This window comes from Gorilla gorilla, chromosome 21, assembly GCF_029281585.2.
Source record: "Gorilla gorilla gorilla isolate KB3781 chromosome 21, NHGRI_mGorGor1-v2.1_pri, whole genome shotgun sequence".
Taxonomy (NCBI): domain Eukaryota; kingdom Metazoa; phylum Chordata; class Mammalia; order Primates; family Hominidae; genus Gorilla; species Gorilla gorilla.
This window is the reverse complement of record NC_073245.2, coordinates 35,725,362-35,752,851: the sequence shown is the minus strand read 5'-3', so window position 1 is coordinate 35,752,851 and position 27,490 is coordinate 35,725,362. Positions and strand designations below refer to the sequence as shown.

At 42.4% G+C, this 27,490-nt stretch overlaps 1 long non-coding RNA gene across 1 annotated transcript; it reads right to left on the bottom strand.

Moving 5' to 3' along the window:
- Positions 1–5,558: 5,558 nt before the first annotated feature.
- LOC129529083 (uncharacterized) lies at positions 5,559–11,207 on the bottom strand. Its single transcript, XR_008674479.2, has 2 exons — positions 10,264–11,207; positions 5,559–9,043 (listed from the first exon to the last, which is right to left on the bottom strand). It is a non-coding gene; the product is annotated as an uncharacterized lncRNA (long non-coding RNA).
- Between the last annotated feature and the right edge of the window lie 16,283 nt (positions 11,208–27,490).

Sequence of the window (27,490 nt, the reverse complement as noted above, 5' to 3'; positions counted from 1 at the left end):
ATCACCATCATCATCATCATCATCACAACCACAATTATGAAAATCTTGGAGGAAAAGGAGAGGAGGTAGCATATTAAAATACAGGTACTTTGATGGGGAGGAACAGGCAGAGTTGAAGCTGGGGAGGGGATATCAAACAATGGAGACCCACAGAACAGAAAACTAAGAAGCTCAGGCTTTGCCCAGAATCAGAGGCATCCTTGGAGATTTATCAGCAGGAGAGTATGCAGTCAGATTTGTGTTTCGGCAGAACATTGAGCAATCCTCAGAAGAAGCAGAGGGAGGGAGGCCCACAGAGGAGATAGAACCTTCAACACCAACCAGGGTCCTGGTCCTGGGTCCAGCAGATCTGGCAGGAATGAGGAAAGGGAGGCTCCTGGGTAAGGGCTGCAGCCAGGCAGGGAAAGGCCTCACTCTCTCTGCCACTCATTTCCCTGCTCCCCACTTTCCTGTCCCATCTTTGCTGACAGGCTCAGCATCTCCAACTGCAACCACCCACTAGATTTGCCCCAATTCCTCCTCCTCTCTCATGCCTGAGGCCCAGGTGGCTTCCAGAACTGACCAGGTCTACTTTAGAATTTTAATGAGATAGTCTGGGTAGAAATGCTGGTGCCCTGCCAGCCACAGCAGGTACTCCTCATATGGTAAACTGGAACTGTCTTCTCAGTTCCTACAGCCTTGGCTTCAAGTTCTGCCTAATCCAGATGACCACTGTCTCTCACCTGAGCAAAGAAGCCTCCCATTGGTCTCGCTGCTCCAGATCTTCCTCTTTCCAGATATCAGCCTGATAATTTTCTCAAACTGCAAACCTGGTCATGTCCCTCCCTTGTCCCTTTGACTAAAGGGTAACATCCAAATTCCTTAGCATAACACCCCAGGCACTGAGGAGCTGAGGCCCCTCCATTTCCACCTTGACTTTTTCCCCTCCCCCTCTAGTAGCATTGCTGACCCACTTGCCTTGTTCTTTCACCACAAGGCTTTGATCCTGTTACTCTTCTGCCTGGAGGGTCTTCCCACATCTTCTCTGCCTGGTGAATTTCTACTTAACCTACAAAGCCAAGCTCACCTTCTCTGTGAATCCTACTTCCTCCCCATCATGCCGCAAATTGTCTCTCTCACTAGACCTCCAGGCCCTAAAAATCAGGGACAGCTTAATGCATGTTGGAAATGGCTACTCCTCACTTCATTACCCTAATTAGCTAGTTATATTCCCTTATATTTGTGTTTCCCCATTTACTGAAGCTTTCCACGGGCCAGGCACTGAGATCCAGGGGAGGACCCGGAGGGTAGGACAAGCATGAGTACTGAAGGCTACAATGGCACAGGCACCAAGAGGCCATGTGGAGTGCAGGAAGCCTCATCTCTAGAGTGTCTTCCTGGTTTACCATGCGCTTTCTTCCCTTCCCTTATTGGAGTCACCTTGTGCTGGTTTTGATAGCCTATGTCCCTGAAACATGCACTCACACACACACAGACCCACACCTATCCACATGTACCTTGCCCATACATAGAGAGACGTCTGTGTGTATCCCCCAGAGCTACAAATGCCAATCTTGAGAATGAAGATTTTGCAAGTGCTCTGTGCCAGGCATGATGCCAGGTCCCTGACAACACAAGACCCCTCTGGTTTCTCCCACTCAGCTGTGCAAGGTTCGGGGTTGAGGAGCTCCCCTGCCAAGGTCAGAGACGTGAAACATGAGGTAACAGCTATTTGAATGTAAGCCTGTAGGTCACCAAAACATATGCCATCTGCACCCCACCACAGTGCCTCCAAAGCACATGAAGACATGAGTCCATCAACTGTGACTCATTAGTACCCAGCAATATTTCCTCCTCCACTTCTCTTCCCACTGCCACTCCAGTATCTCTGCCCACAGTCCCAGAGCCACCTCTGCTTAACGGGGAGGTCAGGACAGATGCTCCGTTCCACCCGATGCCATCTCCCAGGGTGCAGCCTCCTCACGGGGAAGAGGACTACCATGGCTAGTGGTGACATGGGTGGCTCTGGCCCCCAGCACTTCTCCCCGGGACCTCTACTCAGCAGATGGCATGGACCGAGGTGAGGGTACCATAAACTGCCTCGGAAATGACTATAAACCAGCTCAGACCATTCCAGCACCGAACATGTTGATAGCCCAGGGTGGGCCCACAGAAGGGTAAGGGCTAGGGAGTCCAGGGCTGCAAGAGTCCCCCCTCCCTGAGCCCTTGAGCACAGCCACCCAGGTGTAAAGGACAATATGGGGGTTCTGGGGATTCCCAAGCCTGGGCCCTAGAGGTGAGTTCTAGCAGGGCCCCCAGATATCCTCCCCATCCATCCCCTCATCCTGTCTCACATATTGTAAAAACAAGGAAACTGAGACCTAGAGAGGGAAGGGGCTTGAGCAGTCTCTCAGGCAGTTAGAGACAGAGCCCAAGTTAGAATCCATGTTTCTCTCCCTTTTTTCCCCTAGGTCTGTCTCTGACTAGCTACGTGACCTTGGAAGAGTCACTCCACCTCTCTGGGCATTGAAGGTTTACAACTTCTGACATGTTCATTCCAGAGGATTGTCAGGACCTGACAGCCCTTCATCTAAACAAAACACTCTACAGTCTACAAATATTCATATATCTCTTCTCTTCTCTGACCTCTGTAATACCCCTATGAGGCTGTGAAAATTGGTGCTTGTATCCTATTATGCAGATGCAAATATTGGACTCAGAAAGACAAAGATCACACAGGAAGTTTGGGACAGGACTGGAACTAGAACCCAGGTCTCCCAAAGAAGGGTCCTTGCCATCACTAAGGCTAGGAATACATTAAGACTCCAAAATATGGAGAGTTGCTCAATGCATGCCACCCAGGTTAGAGCTGACCAACCCCAGAATGCTCAGCAGCTCTGGGACCCTGGAGTGGAGGACTCAAGGCAGAGGGTGATGCCTAAGTCACACACATCTGAGCTCCAATCCAAACTCCACTACGCAGCTGTGTGACCCCACTTTACGAGGCTCAGCCTTCTCTACTACAAAATGAAACTATAGAAGGTACCAAAATGCTCAGGATGAGGGGAGAACTGCGCCCTAAATGCAGGACTGCCAGGCAGGTGGTAAGCACTCATTAACTTTTGTTTCAAGCACACAAATCGTATGTTGTTTTTCATCATGTCTCCCCACGGTGTCTGGTCTATGGCTCCAGAACCAGGAGGCTTCTGATCAATCTTTATGCTAAATGATGGACAGATAGATGGATGGGTGGTTGGAGAAATAAATGGATGGATGCATGGATTGATAGATTGACGCTGAGATGAACGGATGGATGAATAGATGGATGAATGGATAAATGAATGGACGGGTGCTCAGAAGAGAAGACAGAATAAAACAGTGAGTCAAAATGAAAAGAACAAGAAGATGATTGAAGGATGGGGCTGAAACATGGAAGAGAGGTACAAGATCCAGCCCTTCTGGCTCCACTCAGCCCCACAACCACATACCTTGGGGTAGCGCTGGCACATGCTCCAGATTATACCCCTGGACACCATGATGCTGCCACAGGTTTCATTGAACTGGGGCCCATCATGGCTCAGGAGGAATGTACTGAGAGCCAGAAGACCCATATATTGAAGCTGAAGCAGAAGGTCTTCTCATCTGCCAAGGTCTCCTCACCTGTCATGGCTGCCAGCCATGTGCACCTGTGCACCCCCGTGCACCCCTGCCAGAATGGGCCCATGCCATCCAGCGTAAACATCCAGACAGGCTCACAGGAAGAGATGAAGCTCTTGGATCACTGCAAATCAAGGCTTAAAGGTAAAGGGAGGGCAAGACCCCTTCAGCTCCAGGCCCATTCCCTGGACCAACCAGTTCAGCAGGGCTGGAGGCAGCATGCTTTGGTGAACCAGTGAACCCAATCCCCACCCTCTCTCCTTTCCTTGGGGCCCAGAAGGCCTGGAGTGTATGTGTGAGTCTGGGTGAGGGAGGATGCAAGGGAGGGACAAGGGGAGGTTACAGGGGCTGGGCCCCAGGCAAGCCTGTGACAAAACCTTCTTTGCCTACTTTGGGGCTGAACTGAGAAAGCAGTTGATCCCACACCTTCTAGCCCCGGGAAGCAGGGTACAATTCTGCAGCCAAAATATGTTAGAATGCTGCCAGAGGATTTCAGGATCCCAGTGCCAGGTATTTCAGGATCCTAGATTTTAGACCCTTCAAGGATATGTGTCCATCTGGGATTCAGGCATGATAGCCCATATGAACTGGATGGTGACGATGCGCATGGCACCGTTCTAAGCATGTTACAGCTATTAACTCACTTAAGGGACTCCATGAGGCAGGTATTGCTATACCCACTATGCAGAGGAAACTGAGCACAGACAAGTAACTTGCCCGAGGTCACACAGCTGGAAATGGTAGAGAAGCTGGAACGTGAACCCAGAAGCTGTGCCCCTGGCCACAGGGCAATCCTGCTTAATGGCAGCAAGAGGTTATGGGTGAGAGCTCTGATGGCAAGGCAGGCTGCCTGGGTTTAGATCCTGGCTCTTGTACTGCGCGGCAGCATGGTCTTGATCACATTACCTACCTGTGTCTGTTTCCTCCTCTGTAAAATGGGGATAATAACGGTACCTCCCAGCATTAGCGCTATCTACAGGCCTAGGTGTCCTGGATCCTTCTGCCCCCTTTACACTCTGTGCAGCATCCAGAACTGCTTGTAATGAGCTCCTCTACTCCCCCACCAAAGCTCTGGTGAATTAATGTCCCTGTGGGGTATAAGTGACTGACAGTAACTTCCTCAATCTCCTTGCAGCCTAATCTAAGAAGATGCCTTCTAAAGAATAGCATTCTAATGTGAAATTTTAGTCCTGTGAAAGGCTAATGGGAGAAATCAGATTCCTTTACAAGATTACAGAAAAAAACAGGACAATGAGTATCTCTAAAAGAGAATGTTCACTTGTAGTGTCGACGGGGTTAGGTGGCTGATACAGGATGAAAGGCTTTCATTTGGCTCCCTGACTTGCTGAGTTTGGGGATTTCCCTGGTCCTGGTCATTACCTCTTTCCTCCTGCCCAGCATGTGCTCACACCAGCCCCTCTGCCTCATAGTCCGTCCCACAGGCCCTTTTTCGTACATTTTTTTAGAGAAGGTAAGCTCAGAGGGGCTTTTAATATGCCAATTGATGTTAATAAAATATAAGTCAAAGACAAGTGCAAACATGCTTTCAACCAACATTAATGAGGAAACAAGACATAAATTCTTTTCTTTTTATATTTTATTTTATTTTTGAGATGGAATCTCACTCTGTCACCCAAGCTGGAGTGCAGTGGCGTGATCTCCACTCACCACAAGCTCCTCCTCCTGGGTTCACGCCATTCTCCTGCCTCAGACTCCTGAGTAGCTGGGACTACAGGCGCCTGCAACCACGCCCGGCAAATTTTTTGTATTATAGTAGAGATGGGGTTTCACCGTGTTAGCCAGGATGGTCTCGATCTCCTGACCTCGTGATATGCCCGCCTCAGCCTCCCAAAGTGCTGGGATTATAGGTTGAGCCACTGGGCCTGGCCCTGTTTGTTCTTTTACATTAACTTTACAATGTATTTGCCATGTTTTAAAAATAAATTTAATTGGAATTTTATTGAAATTGTATGAGACATGATTTAGTCAAAGATGAACACACAACATTATTATTACTGTTTCCATCCAGCTATGGCATATTTCTTTGTTTTCTCTAGTTGTCTTTTATATCACTCAATAAAATTTGTGGTTCTGGTACATTTCATAATAATCATACATTATATTTCATTATTTCTAATTATTATAATGGATTGCATGTGCATTTACTATGTACCACATATTATGAGATAATGAATATATTCATTATCTCAATTCATAAAACAATCATGTGATTTAGTTGGTGTTATTACTAGATTATTACCATTGTACAAGTAAAGAAAATAAAGACAAAAAAAAAGAAAACAGACTCAGCAAAATCAAACCAATACTTAATTAGAATTGTTGGGCATATATTAAAAATTTAATACAACTCAATGAAAGCAAAAAAACATTTTAAAAAATGACCAGGCAGATTTGAGAAGGAGCCAAACAGAAATTCCAGAAATAGAAACATAATTGTTGAAATTGAAGACAGATTTGACAGCAGATTACATATAATTGAAAAGGAAAATGTAAACTGGAAGACAGGTTGAAGAAATTGCTCAGAATGAAACCCAAAGAAGTAAAAAATAAGAAAGAAACAAGAGAAATGGAAGACAAGAGTGATAAGATATTACAACTAACAGGATTTCATAAGTAGAACAATAAACGGTTAGAAAGGTTTCGTAAAAAAGGTAACGGCTTGGAATTTTCCCAAAGTGATGAAAAACTCCACCCTTCATATTCAGGAAGCTCAATTTAAAAGGGAAAAAAAATCACCTAAATGTATCATCATAAAAATAACGGAACCCTGAAGAAAAGAATATATTGAAAACAAGCAGAGAGAAAATTCACATCATCCATGAAAGAATATGGATTTAGACCAAGAGCTAATGTCTTAAAAATGGAAGCAAGAAGACAATGTACTAAGAAAAAATAATCACATATGAAATTAATATATGTTTTAATAAACAGGCCAAATATAAGACAATATTTGTCATAAAAACCAAACAAATACTGAATTTTCTAACTGAAAGACCTTCACTAAAGGAAATTCTAAGAGATGTTCTTCAGTAGAAGGGTGTTCCCCTAGATGGAAGACTTGAGTTGCGAGAAGAAATGGTGAGTAAGTAAGAAGACAAATATGTGAGTAAATATAAATGAACACTGACTATACAACATGTAGTTTCCAGTGGATTAAGAATAAGATGAGAAGCAAAACCATAAAACTTCTAAAGATAATATAGTAAGACTACCTTAATAGCCCCAGTGGGTTTTCATATAAAACCTAAACAAATTCTGTTCACCAAAAAAACATTATCAGGATCAAAGACCCAAATATAAGGGGTAAAACTATAAAATTTGTAGAAGAAAACATAGGTATAAATCTGTGACCATGAATTAGGCAACGGGTCTTAGATACAACACCAAATGCAAGAGTGACAAAAGGAAAAAACAAACTGGACTTTAACAAAATTCAAAACTTTTGTACATCAAAGGATACCATCAGGAAAGTGAAAAGAACCCACAGAATGAGAGAAAATATCTATTAAGTCATACATCTGATGAGGAACTAATGTCCAGAATATATAAAGAATTCTTAGAATAACAAAAAGACAACCCAAATAAATGAGCAAACAGTCTAAATGAACATTTCTCTAAAAAGATATACAAATGGCCAATCAGCACACGAAAGGATGCTCAACATCATTAGTCATTAAGGATATGCAAGTGAAAACTACAACTAGATACCACTTCACATCTACAAGGATGGCTATATTTTTTTAAAAAAAGGAAAATAACAGATGTTGGCAAGGAGGTAGGAAAAAATTGAACCTCCATACACTGCTGGTAATAATATAAAATGGTACAGAGACTTCGGAAAACAGTTTTGAAGTTTTTCAAAAATTTAAACATAGATTTACCATATGCCCACTCCTAGATATATAAAGAAAATTGGAAAAATACGTCCACACAAAAACGATTACATGAATCTCACCACAGTACATTATTAATCATAGTCAAAAAATGAATACAACCCAAATATCCATCAACTAATGAATGGATAAACAAAACATAGTATACTCATGCAATGGGATTCAGGCGTATAAAGCAATGAAGTGCTGACACAAGATACGACATGGATGAATCAGGACAACATGCTAAATAAATGAAGCCAAACACAAAAGGTCACATATGATTCTGTTTTTTCTGATATTTGGCATATGCTAGTCCATAGAGACAGAAAATAGATTAGTGGTTGCCAGGGGCTGGGGAAATGGGGAAATGGGGAGTAACTGCTAGTAAGTACGGAGTTTCTTTTTGAAATGATAAACATGTTCTAGAGTTAGAGAGTGGTGATAGCTGTACAACTTTATGAATACATTAAAAGCACTTAAAGCGCCTGCAGTCCCAGCTACTCGGGAGGCTGTTGCAGGAGAATCGCTTGAACGTGGGAGACAGAGGTTGCAGTGAGCCAAGGTCACACCACTGCACTCCAGCCTGGGTGACACAGTGAGACTCCAAATCTAGAAAAAAAAATGCACTTAGTGTACACTTAAGAGTGGATACTGGGCTAAAAGTGAAGTGACAGGCCTCAAACTAGGCAAATCTTCTATACACATATGTGACAAGGGACTTCAGGAAATCTTAAAAGTTTCAGTGACGAAATAGGAGACTATAGACAAAAGACTTGAACAATGCATATAAGGAACGCAAATAACCCACAGATAAATGAAAATAAGCTCAGCCTCCTTCCAAACCACAGAAGACTATTTCATATTCAACTGAAAAAATGATATCAAGTAAAGGCAAGAATGTGCACAAACCAGTACCCACATAAGCTGCCAGTGGGAATGTAAAAAGGTGTTACTTCTTAGCAAATTTGGTATCATCTATTAAATAGTTCACTGTGCATAATCTTGGGCCAAGCACTGCCATTCCTGGGCACATGCCGTGGAAAATCTCTGCATGTGAACCAAAAACCAGCACCATTGTATGGATTATAAAAAAAAAATCAAAAATAGAATGGACAAACAAATTTCACTCTCTACAACCATATAATCGGACAGTGCAGCAAGGAAAATGAATGAAAGTAAGAAAACCACAATGGTAGCAAAAACAGCAAGTCAGAATATATAAGGAATGATTCCTTTTATGTAAAGTTTCAAAATATGGAAAACTCAAAAATATCTTCGGTAGGGAGAAAAAAATACATTCTTAGAATATATTAGGCAAAGACTTCTACTTGTTTCTTTTTCAGTTTAAGGATCTGCTGTTCTACTTTTGCAATTTCTCGATGTACACGATCCATAGTCTGTATTAACTCTTCCTTTGAAAGTTTTGAAGATGAAGCATTTTGATCATCTCCACACGGCTGCCCCGGAATTGGAGAGGATGGAGCTTCATGTTTGCCTCCAAATGCTGGATCCTTTAGAGAATAAAACCAAGAAAAACAATTCATTTCTCACTAATAGAGTCCAGATTGCCTTAAATGAAAAAGTCAGTTTTAAACCACAGCAGAGCCATGTGTACTATGTGTACTAAGAAAAGCAATTCTGTCAAGAAATAAAAATAGACTTTGGGTATGGTTAAAGTATAAATCTTATGTTTACAAAATACTGTGATTTCCAGAAATCACTGTATTAGGAATGTGCAATAACATACAAATAAAAGCCATTTTTAAACATACACACACACACACACACACACACACAAAGAATAAAACCATAAAACTCTGTATTTTAAACTTCCAGCACATCTCAATACAGACCAGCCACATTCCAGGGACTCAGTGGTCCCAATGGTCAGTGGCTGCCACATTGAAGTGAAGCTCTGAGTGCTGAACCCCCCACCCTCCATTCCCTTTCAGAGGCAAGGGAGTACCCCATCCTTGCAACATCTGAAAATGGTAACCTGAGAGAGCAGTGGGCTGCAAGCAGGAAGTGTCCACGGGTGGATTACTACTTCCCATCTGCTGGTTGGTAGAGTTAGGGGGAAACCTGTTTTACAGAGCAGACACTGATCAAAGGATGATTATGCCCAGAAGAAGGAAACCCCATGTCTTCAGGTGTGTCCATGGGCTTGATCAAAGTTTAGATATGCAGTGAATAGATTAAAGGCAAACTTATTTTGCTGTTGGTCCTAATGATCAGGCTGTGGTTGTGTTTCCTCTTGTGGTATGGGGAACTGTGTGCATTTAAGCACCAATCACATGCATACCTGCCATTTCTGTATTACTCAACACCATCTAACAAGAGATCAAACTTTTTTAAAGGAGGGGGGAAAATCAGTATTTGTAGGGTGCCTACTGTTTGCCAGGTAACTTTTAATCCTCCTCCTAAATTCACAGTCAATCGTGCAGCCTACAGGTGTCCTCTCTCCACAGGTAGAAGCAATGCCAGTTCTTCACCTGGATGCTTCAGTCTCTTACCCAAACCCAGTACATGCTGGGATTATAGTCCGCAGCCCTAGAACCAACAGGCTGGGAGTAGAACAGATACTACAACTCCCAACATTCCGTACGAAGGTCCCGCTTTCCAAATCACACTTCCATGCGTCCAGTGCAGTTCTGCCTTGCTGAGGGAAGCGTGGGTGTTCCCAAACCTCTCCTGCCTGCGAGGACAGCGGGGCCACGGCATCTGGTCTCACCTTGTAATTGTGACACTGTGTCTCCTCGAAGCTTCCCGCTCAAAGCTTGATTTTCTGCAGGCCGGCAAGGACCCCAGAGACTCTCACAGCCTCCTCAGGGTTGCCATGATAATATTGATCCTCCAGTATGCGGGCACACACGGCCCCTTTCTTCTGCCCCACGCTTCCCCTCAGCCCCGCCCCTTCCTTCTCGCCCCGCCCCTTGTCACGCCCTTCGAGCATGCGCCGTGTAGTCTCCTCCGTAGAGGTGGGGCTATCAGCCCGTGGACCTGGCAGCTGCAGGCTTTCTTTGTATCCTACTCGGGAAGCTCCGTCGTAGTGTCTGAAACCGTCATTTCACTGCCAGAAGTGAATATACACGGTCCTAGTAACCTGGCACTTGCCTTTCCAAAGTCACCTTTCCCTCGGACTCTCCGTGCTGCCACGAATCCTCTGCACCCCAGGAGCACCCCGGTCTGGCTGCACCCCCCACACCTGGGTCAGGCCTCTCAGGGACGCTCCAGCCGCTGTAATAAAGTCACATGAGAAAGGCCTGTGACGTTATTAGGAGAAAACATCACAGGGGAAAGGCCTGAACACTGCTCCATCCAGTCAAGAAGCAGCCACAAGGAAGGGACCCCCTAAGCTGCTTTTGGGGCCACATCCACCACTGACCCCCACCCAGGCTGGTTCCCAGGTCTTGGGGTCCTAGTGATAAGGAAGGGAACTGCTGGAAGGGAAGAGCGTGGTCCCTTTAAATGATACGGAAGGGGGAAGGGAAGTATGGGTTAGAGGAGGGCATGGTCCCTGGCTAGGGCTCCACCCCCACGGACCTAGGTGAGGACAGGCATTTTTGTTTTCTTGCCCAAATGTTGCATTTCCCAAGATCACCGTGGCCTGCCACGCCCCCATCTTGTGCCTACAAAAACCCTGTGGCCTTAACAGGCAGACACACAGGTCCTCTGGACGTCCTCTGGGCATAGAGGGGAGTACTCTGTGGAAGAGCACAGGATAGACTCCAGCAGGCCAGCAGGCTATCCACCGGCAGAAGGAGGTGAAGTTTGGCTAGAGAGCCAGGCCCCCCGGGCGCCCAATTCCAGGGGAAAACCATCTCCCTTCTGCCTCCCCCATCTGTTCAGAACTACATCCACTCAATAAAACCTCGCGCTTATTCTCCAAGCCCACATGTGATCCAATTCTTCCAGTACACCAAGGCAAGAACCCCAGGATACATAAAGCCCTCTGTTCTTCCAGTAAAGCAGGGGTCTAATTGAGATGACTAACACAAGTCGCCTACGGACAGCTAAACTAAGAGCTGTAACACACGTCCACTGGGGCTTCAGCTGTAAACATTCACCCCTAGATCACTGCCATGGGGTCAGAGCCCCATAGCCTGCCCCTCTGTATGCTCCCCTAGAGGTCTGAGCAGCAGGGCACTGAAGAAGCAAGTTACACCCCCATCGCACGCCCTGCAAAAGGGACAAGTGAACTTTTCCCGTTTCACTAGTATGGACTTCTCTGCCATAATTAACACAGACCAGCAAGACCAGAAGGCCCCTTGGTCCCTCCCAACACATAAGGGAAGTTTGTTTGGTGAGGTCATGTTCAGTGTCTGCATTTCTGCTGTGAATAGGGCTCCCTTAGAAAATCTTTTAATTTTGCTTTTTAAATATCCCTTTATAACCACTTTCAATACTTTGCTGGTGGAACTTAACAGTGATAATTATCTGAATCCATTTTTCCATTTACTTTCTCAGATTAACTCTAAGTACTCCACAACTACACACTTCTGAAACTAGTGTAGGCGCAGCCTCAGCCCCGTGCAGGGTGAATGCACCAGAGCAGACTCTCCCTGGGACATCTTTCTGGAGCATTAATAACAAGTCAGTTGAAAGCCCTGCCTTGCCAGTTTCCACAGTCACAATGTGGCCTTGGTATGATTTTATTTATATTTATTTGTATTTATTTTGGGGGGGTTGTTGACCTTTTGTATATAAAAATTAAGGTCTTGGAAAATTTTTTGAAAGTATTCACTTACCAGTTGGTAATTTATTTTCAACCTCATTTGATTTGTCTGTCTCTCTCCTCTTTCTCAGACTCAATTATCCCACAGGTCTCTAAGGCTCTGTCTATTTTCTTTAAATTCTTTTCTTCAGATTGAATCATTTCTGTTGCTGTGTCTTCTGTTTCTAATCTGTGGATAAGCTCAAAATATTTTTTCATCTCCTTATCTTTCTATGTGGTTCTTTTTTATATACATAATTTCCATTTCTCTGCTGAAGTTTCACATCTGTTCATTTGTAATGCGACTATTTTCCTTTATCCCCATGAACGCATATATAATAGCTGCCTTTAAATCCCTGTCTTCTGATTACAATATCTTGGATATATTGGGGTAGCTTCTACTGCCAGCATTTTATCTTCTGTATGGATTGCATTTTCATGTTTCTTCACAGGTCTCATTAATTGCAAAATTGTGTACTACAAACTAAAAAGGATATTTATAGAGACTCTGGATTTGGTTGTGTTTATTTGAAGAGTGTTTTTTTTTTTTTTAAGGTGTTACTGGGCTGAACTGAAACTTTATTACCTATCTCCCCTACACTGGGCACAGGTGAAATCCTCATTTAGTTCTTATTCACACATATGTCATGCTTATATTATATGTAGATGGATTTCTATAATAATATATAGTATTTTTATCCTGGTTTCATGTTTGTTACTTTTAAGAGTGTTAATTCACCAAGCTACTCCACAATGAGTAGAAGCCAGAACCTCAGTTTTGTTTGATTTTTGGATTTAATATGAATGAAATTATATAGTATGTATATTTTACATCAACTTTCCTTTATGAGACATTATATTTGTGATATTCATTCATGCTGTTGCATATAGCTATAGTCTGTTTATTTTTTAAGTATTTTTATATTGTAAAATATATACAAAATTAACCATTTTAACAATTTTTAAGTGTGCAGTTCAAAAGAATTAAGTACATTTACATTGTTTTGCAACCATCATCCACATTCATAGGAAATGTTATATTTTTCATTCTGCAAAACCAAAACTGTGCCCATTAAACAATACCTCCCTTTTACCCTCCCTACAGCCCCTGGGAACCACTCTTCTACCTTGTGTTTCTATGAATGGAACGACCGTAAGTACCTCATGTGACTGGAATCATACAGTATGGTGTAGAAATCATGAGGAACAATGATATACACTGTATAACATATGTTTATTAATTTGAATAAAAACACTAACAGAGCAGTAGTACATGGTGATTACAGAGGAAGATAAAAAAGAAAAAGATTGGAAGGGTGTTTTATATCTGTGACAATGGTGCCTCAAGTTCCAGAGCAGTGAGGCTGCCCCAATCACAGTGCTAGTCACAGTGGAATTAGTTGGAAGTCCAGAGCCCGTGCTCAGCCCAAACTTCACTGAGCCCTGAGGCACTCTGCACCTACCACCTGGGCACTCATTGGCCCTGAGATTCTTCATGGCCTGATCTTCTTAGCCTTGAGGGTGTTGCTGACCTACTGGGATGGAGGCTCAGTGGGCAGGACAGGTTGTCACTGCAGGAAAGAGCAGTAGCTATGACACTGCAGGAGCCACACCTCAGGCCTCCCTCCCAGTGCCTGCCCAGGGATCCCCATGCAACATGCTCTCCTGCTGACCAGGGAGCCATGGCCACAGGCTGTCTGAAGCTGGCCGTAAGAGAGAGTCTCCTCCTACCCTCTGAATATCTGCTACCCCCAAGTTTTATTCCAACTGTGCTTTTCAATGGACCTGAACCAAACCCCAAATTCCTCCTGAGTCTGAAGATGACAGTTCTCTCTTGTTACAGAAGTGGCTGCATTTCTTGGAGGACTTTGATTTCCTGGAACCAGAGGGAAGGACAGGATGCTGACATGGCCTGGATAGAAGATGCTGAAGGGGACTTGTTGGGGTGGGAGGAGCAGGGGCTGGTCTCTAGGGCTTTTCTCTTAAAGGACCCCCTCTTCTTCAATGCCATTCAGCTTCAACCTGTTTTCAGAGTTGGATATAAACAGCCCCTCCTCTAGGAATTTGTCATTGATTGCAGTCCCCCACCCACACCCTCCACTGGGATGGGTTTCTTCCTTCTCTGTGCATCCAACCCTCCCAATAAATCTAAGAGGCAGAGGGTGGAGCCAGGGGGCGTCCTGCCCAGGAGGGTCTCTGACTTCCACATTCCCAATGTCCCCCAAAGTGAGGGCCCCAATTGCTCATCTTCCTCTTTTGAGTGCTGACCTAATATCCCTGGAAGGCAGACAGCCAAGGTTCATCAGAAAGGCACTCCGGCCCATGGCTAGCCCCACTCCTCACCTGCCCTCACGCTGTGCTACCGCCAAGGCTATGAGGGTCAGGGGTTGTGCACCAAGCAGAACTGAGACCTGTGTTAGCCTCTGGGCTCCAGAGGAGACAGCATGGGCACTGAGGCTTGGGAACCTTCTGCCTCAACCCTCTCTCATGACAGACAGGGAAATTGAGGCCTTGCATAAAGAGAAAGCGCTCAGCCATTTAGGACCTGTCTGATCTTTCATGGGTGCAATTTCCCTCTCCTCTCATGGGCACCACCTGAGGGACAGGCTAAGTTCAGCTCAGCCCAAACCTCACACAACTTTGCAGTCAGACAGCCCTGACGCATCACTACTCAGGAAGCAGAGGCTGGCAGCTGCTATGGAACCTCCACCACTCATAGGTGACATGGGCCTGACACCCCAGCTCACAGGGGCAGCTGTGAGGCTCTCATGAGAGGAGGTCTGCTGAGTGCTGAGATCCGAGGGCTCAGTCCTCGGCTCTCTCCTCCCAGGCCTCAGGATCCTGGTCCCTGACCTGCCTGCCCCAGGCTCACTCCCATCCACACAGTCCTTCATGGCAGTGTCCAGCATCACTGAGGAACATGCCCAGAGACAGCACACAGCCTGGGCCATCAGAGTGCTAGAGATGATGAGCACCCGCTTTTAGGTGCCTGTCCAAGGTCTGTCCTGTGAAATCTCACCATTCCTGTCTTCTGTATCCCCTTACCCAGGTCTTTCACTTGGAGTAACTAAGGACCCCCAGCTGTCTTCCCCCATTTCTCACCTTTTTCCCCTAGCTGGTGTCCAAAGCCAGCGAGCATCCCCAGTTTGTTGTTGTTGTTTTTTTTTCTGGTGGGATATTAGCAAGTAATAAGACCATGGGGTCCCCTGCTCCACCCTTCCCAAAATCCACAGTGAGCCAAGGTCTCCCAGGCCCTTTTTCTGGTCTCTCTAATGGAGGCATTTCAGGCACTGTGGTCACAGGAGGGAAGAGCTGGGGGAGAAAGGTCCCCTGCTTGCTTGATGTAGAGGCCTCCAGCTGGGAGGGACAGTCCCTGTCCTCTGACTCCCTGCAGCCCCTCCCCACCACAGGCACACTCACCTGCTGCTGCCCCAGATTTGCTGGGTTCCTCTCCAGGGTGACCAACTTGGAGGTCCCCTACTGTGAGGGTCAGGGGTAAGGTCAGTGAGATTATCCTCCATCAACCATTTTTCACCCCAGCCACACTAACCTCAAACCCTGGTTAACTGGCCTTGGTCAGCTGATGCAATACCCCCATTACCTCCAGTGAGTCCTGATTCTAGACTCACTCCCAGCTCCAGCACTCACGGCTTTGCCATCTGGGCATGAAGCCGGGCCTCCCAGAGGCTGCTTTCTCATCAGGAAAGGGCAGTAGAAACCACGCCTACCTTAGGGCCTCCTGAGGACTCAGTTGAATGTGACTATCACCATTGTTCTCACCATTATATTTATCAAGAAGAGCCAGATGCAAGGACCCTCAAATTCCCTTTCTCCCTTGAACCTCATCAGGACTCTGTAAGGCCTGCACAACAGGTTCATTATTTGTACATTTTTCAGATGAGGAAACAGAGACCTGCTCAACCAGGTCTCCCAAGACACCACATCTTACTTCCACCATGGCTGAGCCCGGAATAGAGATGCCCATAGAGTCCAGAAGATGGAACCCTGGTCAGTAGTGGTGCTGGGGTATGGGGTGAAGGTAGCTGGGACAGGGTCTCCAGGTGGGAGGAGGAGTTCGTCTCTCCTCTGGGGATCTAGGCAAGTTACTGCCTGCTTTGGGTCTGTTTCCTGCCGTGTTGAGGTGCAAGACAGAATCAGCCGCAGAGGCCTGGCTTCCTGGAGAATTGCTGGGCTAGTCTGGGGAAGAAAGGAAGCCCCACCTACCACATCCAGCCCACAGCCTGGAAAAAGCTCCATGCCAGCAGGATGGACCAACATGGGAGCCAGAGCCCTGCTAATTCTGCCACTCATCATCCTGCTCAACAGCCCAGCTGCCATCACCACATTCCATTACCAGGGTCATCTGGCTACAAGAAAAATTACTGTTAAGCATGAGTATGAGGACATCCATGTCTGTGTTAGTGACTACCTTGGAGGATGAGTTCAAAACACAGGAGGCACAGCTGGAAGCTCCAGCTGCCATTTGTGCAGCTGGGAGGGTGGAAGTTGCACCAGCTGAAAGTGGAGGACTGCCTTGCTAAACCTGACTGGGACGCTAAGGTCTGGAATCATCAGAAAGCAACTAATGAGCCAGATGAAGACAGAGTTTATCACAGAAGAGGTGTAGGATTACCGTCCCCATTTTAGAGCAATCCACTCATGCAGCAGAAAGCAAAAGCCCAACACATGGAGCTGGGCAATAATGGAGTCTTTGCAATAAACCTGAACTGTCTGAGAGTACACCTTAGTAGAACTATTAGACATAGCAAAAATACTTAAATAGTTGCTGAGAGAAAGGTTAGCCACATGGTTGTGTGACTAGGACTCTGATAGAAATGGCATCTCCCTAGCTGACAGTGAAGCTAAAACAATGAACAAATAACCACCCATCCTTCTTTGAGACAGTGTTTGCACAAAGCTACAACTGTTCAGGGCAATCATAGTGTTATGGACTGGATTATCATGGCCATAAGCGAGGCCGGGCCAAATGAAGGAGACTTCTCAGGTCAGACCCTGGCATGGCCATCGCTGGAGGAAACGTACATCAATTTAAGCGAGTTGGGTATGTGGCAGGACATATATATCCAATAATTTGAAGGATCAGATAAGGCTGTGTTTACCATGGTCATGAAAAATCAGTAGTTAACAAAATGTCCCTTGGAATTGGCATGGTGCCCTCATATACATCTTGAGTTCCCTCGTGGGAAAAGATGTGTGTGATGTGGGAGAACTGTAGCTAATCTTGGAGAAAGAGGGAAGAAATAAGGTCTGACTGCTTACCAAAGGAAAAGGAAAAGAAGGACATGCCAAGTCTTTCAGTAACTCAGTTAGGGTTACTAGAAAAACTAATGTATAATCTAATCTCAGCTGGGGTAGACAAAGAAAAGGCCACATTTGTGGGCATTTGGAAGGAGTTGACTTCTGCTAATGCCCTGCCTAGTGCCCTGCCTATTGCCCCAGCAGAAGAGTAGAAAGAAGAAAAAACTTTGCAGAAAAGAACTCCAATCTGTGTTCAATGAGTGGCGTTCTTCCCAGCCTAGAGAATAGGGTTAAGGCCAAGGCTGCCTTCATGTATGAGCAATTGAGGTGACCAGAGGTCCATGTGGAGTTCACAATTCATTTAAGTCCAGAAAACAAGCAGAGGACCTTAGCAGTGGTAGGCACAGGTGTCAAATGCACCTTAATTCATGGAAATGCAGAAAGACATCCTGATAAGTGGGGAGCTATAGATGGCTATGGGGGATGAACAATCTGAGTTAAACAAACTTCTTTCCCCCTTGGTTCTGGTTAGAACCTTCTGCTTGCTTTACTGTATCTCACCTAGTCCACAAAACATCTTGGGTATAAATGTCCTCTTAAGGCACACTTTACGAACATCTGTTGGAGAATTATGCCTATGGATTTGGGTAGTAAAAGCTATGTTAAGAGGGAAAGTAAAAGAAAATCTGTACACCTTTCTTCCCCACGGTGTGCTATATTATTTGGCCAGCCCAGAGTCCCTTCAACAGTAGCAGTGTCTTTGGATGTGACCATAAGTCCTGATGGGAACACTTGGGCTCTCGGGCAAGTCCAGAATAAAAAAACAGTTCCCCTAGGATGTTTGTGGAGGAGTGGTGAAATCCACTGTTTTGACTGAACAGGTATACAAGGCTTGCAGCAAATGGAACCCATTTGCTGGATGAAAGGCTTGTCTTCCAGGCCTGAATTAGCCATTGCTCAAGCCTCCACTGTACAAAAATGGCATGCAGATCTGCAACAACATAGTATCCTCTCCATGAGTCCCTTGGGGAATGAACTGCCTGCTATGTTAGGGCCAGTGCACTATGAGACAAGGGCTGCCCCCAATGCGGATCCCCCACAAGAGATGCTTCCAATGTACATGAAGGCACGGCCCCATTCTTGAAAATGATTGGTATTCAGATCAAGCCACACATAGTAACATGCATGTGGATGGCTCTAGCTGTACAACTAGACAGATGCTATCTGGATTGAGGAGGGAATGCAACAAAGCCATCAATGGGCAGAGCTTCAAGCTGCATAATTGGTTGGTATCCATGAGTTATGGCCTATCCAGGTGGGCCTGTCTGTACAGAGAACTATAGGGTCTTAAGGGTCTTACAACTTGGCTTCCCAATGGTCCTGAAATGGTTGCTATGTGCTTTAAAAACCCTTATGGCCAGCTGCCATGTGAAACGACATTTGGGAGAGGCTACAAGAACCCACTGTGAGCCTAATCATGTACTGTGTTTCAGCACACTGGTCAGATTTCCTTCCTGGTAACATGGATGCAGATATCCTAGCAAAAATTAGAACATTGGCTTCCTCACAGTCATCTGAGCTAGCTGATTGGGTACATAGACATAGTGAGCATCACAGTGCACGAGTGGGCTGGCAAATAGTGAAGGTAGGATGATTGCCCTCCGCTATGCAGATTTAGTGGTGGCAATAACAGTCTGCTTAGTTTGCTCTCACCTGAGCCCTCACCACACACCACATACATAGGAACTCATTCATAAGACAGCTACCCTTCTGATAAGCTGGTAAAGAGACTACATCGAATCCCTGCCAGTAAACTTGAGACAAAAGTATGCACTAAAATATGTGGATACTCTTATAGTATTATTTCAAGCCTTCACTTGCAAAAGGGCAAACCAGACAGCCACCATCAAGGGCTTGAAGCAACTCGGTGTCATATATGGATATCCTCAACACACTGATAGTGACTGAGGCACACATTTCATTGAACATGATGTCCAAGGTTGGGCACATGAAAAGGATATAGACTGGGAATTCTATTTATTATGTAATCCTCAAGTGGCAGGTTTGATTGAAAGGAAAAATAGCACTAGACTCAACTGTGAGCACTCTTAAAATCTAATATTTTGCATGGCTGGGTGAAGGTTTTGACTCCAACCATTAGACATCTGAATTCAGTTGAAACAAATATAGGGTTGGAACTATACCAATGATTCAGGATCCCCATAAAGGAGGGTCTATTAACCATCATTGTAAAGAAAATCCAACCAGATCCATTTCTACTGTAGCTGATAAAAGGCCAATGGCACGTATTATTTAGGACTCCCCAAGACCTCCAGCCAAGAAAGGGAGCCCTTGAATACTGTTGGACTGGCAAATTTCCCCTGGTTGGATAGGCTATTTCTTTCCAGAGAGTGAGAACTTCCCCAGCCAGCTAAAGTGGTCTCTGTTGATCCTGTTGGAGTCTGGGCAAAAATGAGCCAAATACCAATACACTGGAACACAACTTCTTTTAAAGAACACTTTGATCAGTGGTTTAACATGGTCTTTTGCTGTCCCTGTAACTTTACAGATAATACCGGCACATTTACCCCTTAGGCCCCATGTTTGGTGTGCACTCCCAGCCCATAATCCTTTGGCTGCCTATGTCCTAACTAACAGGGACAAAGTCACTACAATCATTCTGCTTAACGGGAAAGAACTGCCCTTTCAACTACTGCTAAACACTTGTATTTACACCCATAGTCTTCTGTTCCTGTTGCTGCTCTGCTGTATTTTCTCTACAATGGGCTCAACATTATGCTGACAGTTCATAAAAGGATGCCTACTGGCATTGTGGTTATTTTATTCCAGCACCTCTGGTATGCCTTGGTATGTATCACCTATGCAGAAAAATGACTTGCAGAATGTACAGATATTCATCAAGGCTCTTCAACAGTGGAATACATCTTTAGAAGATGTGACAAGAAGTGATGTAATTAGCCTATTAACAAGACACTTAACAGTTATGGACATGGAAAGCCCTTTTCAATAAATGCCACACAAAAACATGTAGTAACTAGAGCTATGCCACAACCAAAGGATTCTAAGGAATGAGTCTTATTATAAGACCTTGACATTCTCACTGTAAAGAAGGTCTTTTTAAAATTTGAGATGGTTTCATTTGGCTGACACCAGCTATAGGGCATTTAAGTCAGTTAGTGCCCCTATGATGTGAGCAATGAAACCACGCCTCATAGCTCAATTATACCCATAGTAAGGGCTGGATGTCCCAGGAACAATGCCAACACATTGTAATACTGCAAGCCATGGACTGGGTTACTACAGACTCATCTCAACAACCTGGAATAAACTGGCAGCTCCAAATGGTACTGAATGGTTGTGTGGATTTAATCTCTGGCCTTGGTCACCATTGGGATGGCTAGGACACTACATGTTAGGTTTTCTATTGGTCCAAGGATGATGGGAAAAGCCAACTGATAAACCTGTTAATTTCCCATATGTGACTAGTAGGTGGATAAGGGCTTTCTTTTATTGGTATGATTATTTAGCTTCAATCTCTGTGCCATTTGTAGGCATTGAAAACACATTAACTATACTCAGCTTTTTCTCAATGACAGCCTCCAAGGTATTTTTTAATGAACTCTGAGATGACCCCCATACTGAAGGCTATTCTACAAAATTACATGGTATTCGATGTATTAACTGCTGCACAAGGAAAAGCTTTTGCCATGATTAAGACGGAATGTTGTGTATTTATTCCTGATCATTCTAGCAGTATAACTCTAGCTCTACAAGACATGCATAAACAAATAACCACAATGTCTGACTCTAACCTTTCTCCCAATGGCTCTCCTCCTGGTTTGGATCCTGAGGAACATGGTGGCAGAAAGTGTTATTAATTCTGTGTCTGATACATGTCATAGGTGTCATTGCCTGTTGTTGTCTGTATTGTTACTGCTGTATCTGCTTATAAGCAAAAAACACAGTGATAAAATGATAAAACATGTCACCTACAGTCTCTCCACAAAAACTAACGGACCATCACAGAAGAGCAGAATGCTGAGATAGTAACAGGTGGATAAGATGGGTGGAGTGTAAAGACTAAAGTAACTCCATCCTGAATTATAATTTGCCATTTGACTTTGATTACCCCCCAGTTCCAGGAATGCCTTTAGGATATCCACTTTATCTACTGCTCTTTATATAAGACCACATCCTGCCCCTAGGTCAACAGAAACCTTGATGTTACGGCACAGATTACAGGATATGACACACATAGATAGCAATCTCATCATTTCCTGGAAGGTCCACTTTAATTGTCTGGCACATTGGTCATATGCCCTTTTCTATAGTGTATAAGTCCTGGGTCTGGAGGGTTACAGTGCAGAGATCTACCTGTATTGCACCTGCCAAAGATCATGCTTCATTCTCTGTGTCCCCCCAATAAATCACCCTCTACTGACAAACTGGATTTGTCTGCCTTAGTGGTATTTTAGTGAATTCTTTTTGTATTTTTTAACAGAAAATTGTATCATTTACAATAAATACAGTTCTACTTTTATATGTTACAATCTGGAATATTATAGTGAAAATTCTTGTCTTCTCCCCAAACTTTCAGGTAAAAAAAAAACACTAGTTTGTCACCATTAAGTATGATGTTAGCTATAGATTTAAAAAATAGATGCATTTTAGTAGGTCTCAAAATTTCCTTCTATTAGTAGTTTGCTAGGGGTTTTCTCAGGGATGGATATTCAATTTTTGAAATTTTCTCTGTGCCTATTTAAATTATCACTTTTTGTTCTTTACTAGTATTGAGCATCATCTTGATTAAATTTTAGATATTAAGTCACAATTGCATTTATAAAACAATATCATATGGTCTTCGTGTATATGCATATTTTATGTGACTGGATTTGGTTTGCTATATTTTCTGGGGATGTATGTATATGCATAAATATGCCACATTGGTCCATAGTCCTTCTCTGTCATATATTTGGGTCTGCACTTAGTATCACAGAAATACTGGCCTCCTAGAATAAATTGGAAAATGTTCCCTCTTTTTCAATTTTTGAAAATATTTTTGGGTGAAGAGTTAGTATTAATTATTTATTGAATATAGGGACAGTTTTCCATAAAGGTTATTTTGCCCTGGAATTTTCTTTGTGAAAATATTTTTAATTAATAATTTTGCTTGTTATATAACAATTCATAATATATAAACATACATTCATCTATTCTACTTACTCAGTTTTTCATAATTTGTACATTTCAAGATATTAATTTCTAATTTGTAGTATTCTATGTGTAAAAAATTTTTCTAGGCTGTTAACATAGAAAAATCAGAAACAGAAAAATCAGAAAAATATAGAGCAAAGCTTCAGCCCTATTAATGAATGACTCAAAGTCTCTTTATTGTAGGATGGGTAATTAAAATATAATTTTATCCTTACTGTTTATATTTATCGTGATGCAAATAAGGTATTGAATTTAAAATATTAGTGAAACTGCCATTTAGCTTTGGCTTTTATCAAGGCGGCAGACTGAGTAGACCTTTTAATTTTCATTGATATTTAAATAAGACATAAACATAATTTTTAATTAGAACAAATAGAAAATAATATTCTATTTGAAGAATGGTATAAAGATGATAATTTGATGAATCATGTCTTTTAGTACTTGGTTAGTGCATACAATATGATAGGTAGGATTCCAAGCCATTACACACACACACACACACACACACACACACATATATAGACATCATACGTAAGAGTTTGAAATGAGGAATCCAGAGATTCTTGAGCAGTGACGAATTGACATATTTTCAATCTTACTTGGTAACTTTAAAACTATCATTAAAATCTACTGTTTTGGCTTACAACAACTAAATGCACATAAAGGTATTAAATAACTTTATTAGAAAGCTTGACTAACTCTGCCCGGAAATAAATGTGTAGCACAACTGAAAAGTAACACACCATTATACAATACCAGACCAAAGTATTTTAAAAGAAAAAAAAAAATTAGGACTAAAAGATGCCATTAAATTTGTCACCACAGAAATACAACAGAGCACATTTTTAGGCACTGTGATATGTTAACAGAATATTAATGTATGTGTAAACACAGTCCCGTGTGCTCATCATTACAAGAAAAAAACTTTTAAAACTAATAAACTAATTCAGCAATGTTGCAGGATACTATATCAATGTACAAAACAATAAATTGCATTTCTATACACTTACAACAAAATATATGGGAAAAATTAAGAAAATTCCATTTGCCATAACATCAAAAATAATACTTATAACTAAGACGGCAAAAGATTTGTACAATAAAAACTCTAAAATAGTGGCAAAGGCAATTATAGAAGAGACAAAAAAAACTTAGTGTTCATGGATTGGATAAATTAATATTAAAACATTCATACTACTAAAAGTGATATAAAGATTTAAAGCAATCTCACCAGGTGCAGTGGCTCACACCTGTAATCCTAGCACTTTGGGAGGCTGAGGCGGGTGGATTGCTTGAGGTCAGGAGTTCGTGACCAGTCTGGCCAACATGGTGAAACCCCATCTCTACTAAAAACACACAAAAAAATTAGCCAGGCATGGTGGCGTGCACCTGTAATCCCAGCTACTCAGGAGGCTGAGTCAGGGGAATTGTTTGAACCAGGAAGGTGGAGGTTGCAGTGAGCTGAGATCACCTCACTGCACTCCAGCCTGGGCCCTGGGTGACACAGTGAGACTCCATCTCAAAAAAAAAAAAAAAAAATTTAAAGGAATCTCTATCAAAATTAAAATATCATTTTCCAGAAAAATAAAAAATTTCTAAAGTTTGTATGGAATTAGAAAAGACCCAAAATAACCAAAGAATTTTGAGCAAGAACAAAGCTGAAGGCATCAAACTTCTTAATTTCAAATGATATAACAAAGCCACAGTCATCAAAACAGCATGATGCTGGCATTAACACAGACACATAGACCAATGAAACTGAATAGAGAGCTCAGAAATATCCATCTGAACACAGTCAACTAATTTTCAACAAAGATATATAAATACACAGTGAAGAAAGAATAAACTGTTCAATAAATGGTGATGGGAAAACTGGATATACACATGCAAAAAAAATTTAACCTGTCTTTTACAGAATACACAAAAATTAACTTAAGAGATTAAAGACTTCAATATTGGACCTGAAACCATAAAACTTTTAGAAAACAACATTGGGGAAAATACTTTGGCATTATTTGCGGCAATTATTTTTTGTATTTGACACTAAAAGCCCAGGGAGAAAAAAAATGAAACGACATCAAACTAAAAAGTTTCTACTGCATAGCAAAAGACAGTCAATCAATTTAAAAGGCAATCCACAGAACTGAAGAAAAATACTTGTAAGCCAAATATCAGATAAAGGGTTATCATTCAAAATCTGTAAGAAATTCATAAAATATAACCCCATCTGAATAAAAATAACAATAAAAATAACACATTCTTTTTAAAAGTAGCCAAATAATCTAAATAGATCCTTTTTCAAAGAAGCCATTAGTAATCATCAAGAGAATGCAAATCAAAACCAAAATGAGATAGCACCTCAAGCACATGTTAGGGTAATGTTTATTAAAAATTCAAAAGAAAACAAATGTTATCAATGATGGAGAGAAAAGGAACCTTGTACACTGTCACTGGGAACATAAATTGGTAAAGCCATTATGGAAAACAGCATGATGATTCATCAAAAAATTAAAAATAAAACTATCATATGATTCAGGAATCCTACCTATGGTTAAATATCCAAAGAACATAAAATCACATATTGAAGAGATCTCTTCACTCCTATGTTTCTTGAAGCATTATTCACAATGGACAAGATATGAAAACAACGTAAATGTCCATCAACACATAAATGAATAAAGAAAATGTTATAAAGCTAGGCATGTGGCTCATGCCTATAATCCCTGTATTTTGGGAGGCTAAGGCAGGAGGATTGCTTGAGGCCAGGAGTTCAAGACCAGCCTGGGTAACATAGCAAGACTCTGTTCCTACAAATCAGCTTGGCATAGTGGTGCACCCCTGTAGTTCTAGCTACTTTTGAGGCTGAGGTGGGAGAATGATTTGAACCCAGGAGTCTGAGGTTTCAGTGAGCTATGATAATGCCACTGCACTCCAGCCTGGGGAACAAAGACAGACAACTGTCTCCAACAATAACAAAAGAGAAGTTAATATAAATATATGTATACAGCATAGAGGCTATATTAATAATATGTATTGTATAAGTAAATTATATTAATGAAGTAGATCTCAAATGTTCTCACCATACACCAAAAATACCCTCGTAAGTATGAGAAGTAATTGACATGTTATTAAGCTTGATTTTGGTAATTTTACAATGTGTGTGTGTGTGTGTTTGTGTGTCTGCGTGCACGTGTCTATACCTCAAAACATCATATTGTGCACCATAAATATACAAAATTTTTGTCAATAATATCCCAATAGAGGCGGGAAACTACCAAGTATTACCAAAACAGTATCTAGCCACATATAAATTTCATTTAAAACCCTTTAAAATGAATTCTAGATTAAATTTAAAATCCAAATTGACATTTTTTTTTTAGTCAGGGAGGTTACAATGAGCAAGCATGGCTTAAAAGCTAGAATTGAATATTTAGCTAAAGTATCATTCATAAACAGAGTAAGTAAAATATTTTCAAAAGTAAAAACATTGAGAGATTTGATTACCAAAACAAGATTTTTTAAGAGTGTACTTCAAAAAGAGAGAAACATTTTCTTGTACAAAGTTAACATAAAAATAAAAGTGTAAAAGACTTGATATCTGAAATGTCAATCTATGGTGAACATTGAACTGAAGAAACTACATAGTCCTTAGATGCCTCAGTTTCAGAAGCATAAAAATATGATAAAAGTGTAATTCCATGCATTTTATTTAAACTCAGTAAGCTAAATCTGGGGCTACTTGAAGAATTTAACTATAGAATGAGACTAATTTTTAGAAATATTTTTCATCACCAACACATTAAAAATTTATAGCACTTTAATTCCATTTTTTGGAGAATATTAACTATTCTTTTATCAGAGCGGATTTGTACCAATGGAACGAGAGTGGCATAGACACAGGCTACAAGGTTCTAGATGCTCAGGATGACTGGGTTATACGTCCATAACAGGGCTGAAGAGGATGAGATGATAAGGTCCACCCAGTACATGACAACAAAGCAACTCACCAGTGGCAGGATGATCTGGGTAACCCTTTTCTCTGGCGAGGATCTTGGGGAAAGGCTGGTACTGTGAAGATGCTGGGATCACCTCTGATGCTTGGACAAAAAGATCATCATGTATGCACTTGAGAGCAGCGTAATCCTACAAGGAAAACACTCCCCACATGATGGACTTCATGGGAGAATGTGAGCAGTATTTGCGGACCTTAAGTAGATTGGTCTGGGTCACAATGGAAGAAGCCACAGTGAAGAATATTATGTCACTACTGAAAGACAAATTGAGGGAACAAAAAAGAAAAAAGGACACTGACAATGTTATTTGTAAATTTATGTTTAAAGCTTGCCAACCAGAAGTTGCTGAGGCTGATTATGCTGGCCTGGTGTATACTCAGGAGACAGGTGGTATAGATATATAGGCCCCTCGTCACTCTGTTTATGTAGATCAAGGACTTGCATTTGAAGTTATTCCCAAAATGCAGTGATTCAAGCATATCAGGAGGCAAAACATCTACTACAGTGAGGACCATCACTACCCGAATGAAGGCCAAGTGACGGCTGATCCAGTCATGTGGCTTAGGTTTTTTATCCTGAAGGAGTGTGAAGATGTGGAAGAAAAGCAAAAAGGTGTTGTCTGAAAGTCCAATGGTAAATTCAGAAGAAAAAAAAACATTTTTAGGCATAACTGAAGTGAAAAGTGTGTTCATATTAATGACAAACATATTTCATATATCTGGGAACAAAACAATGGA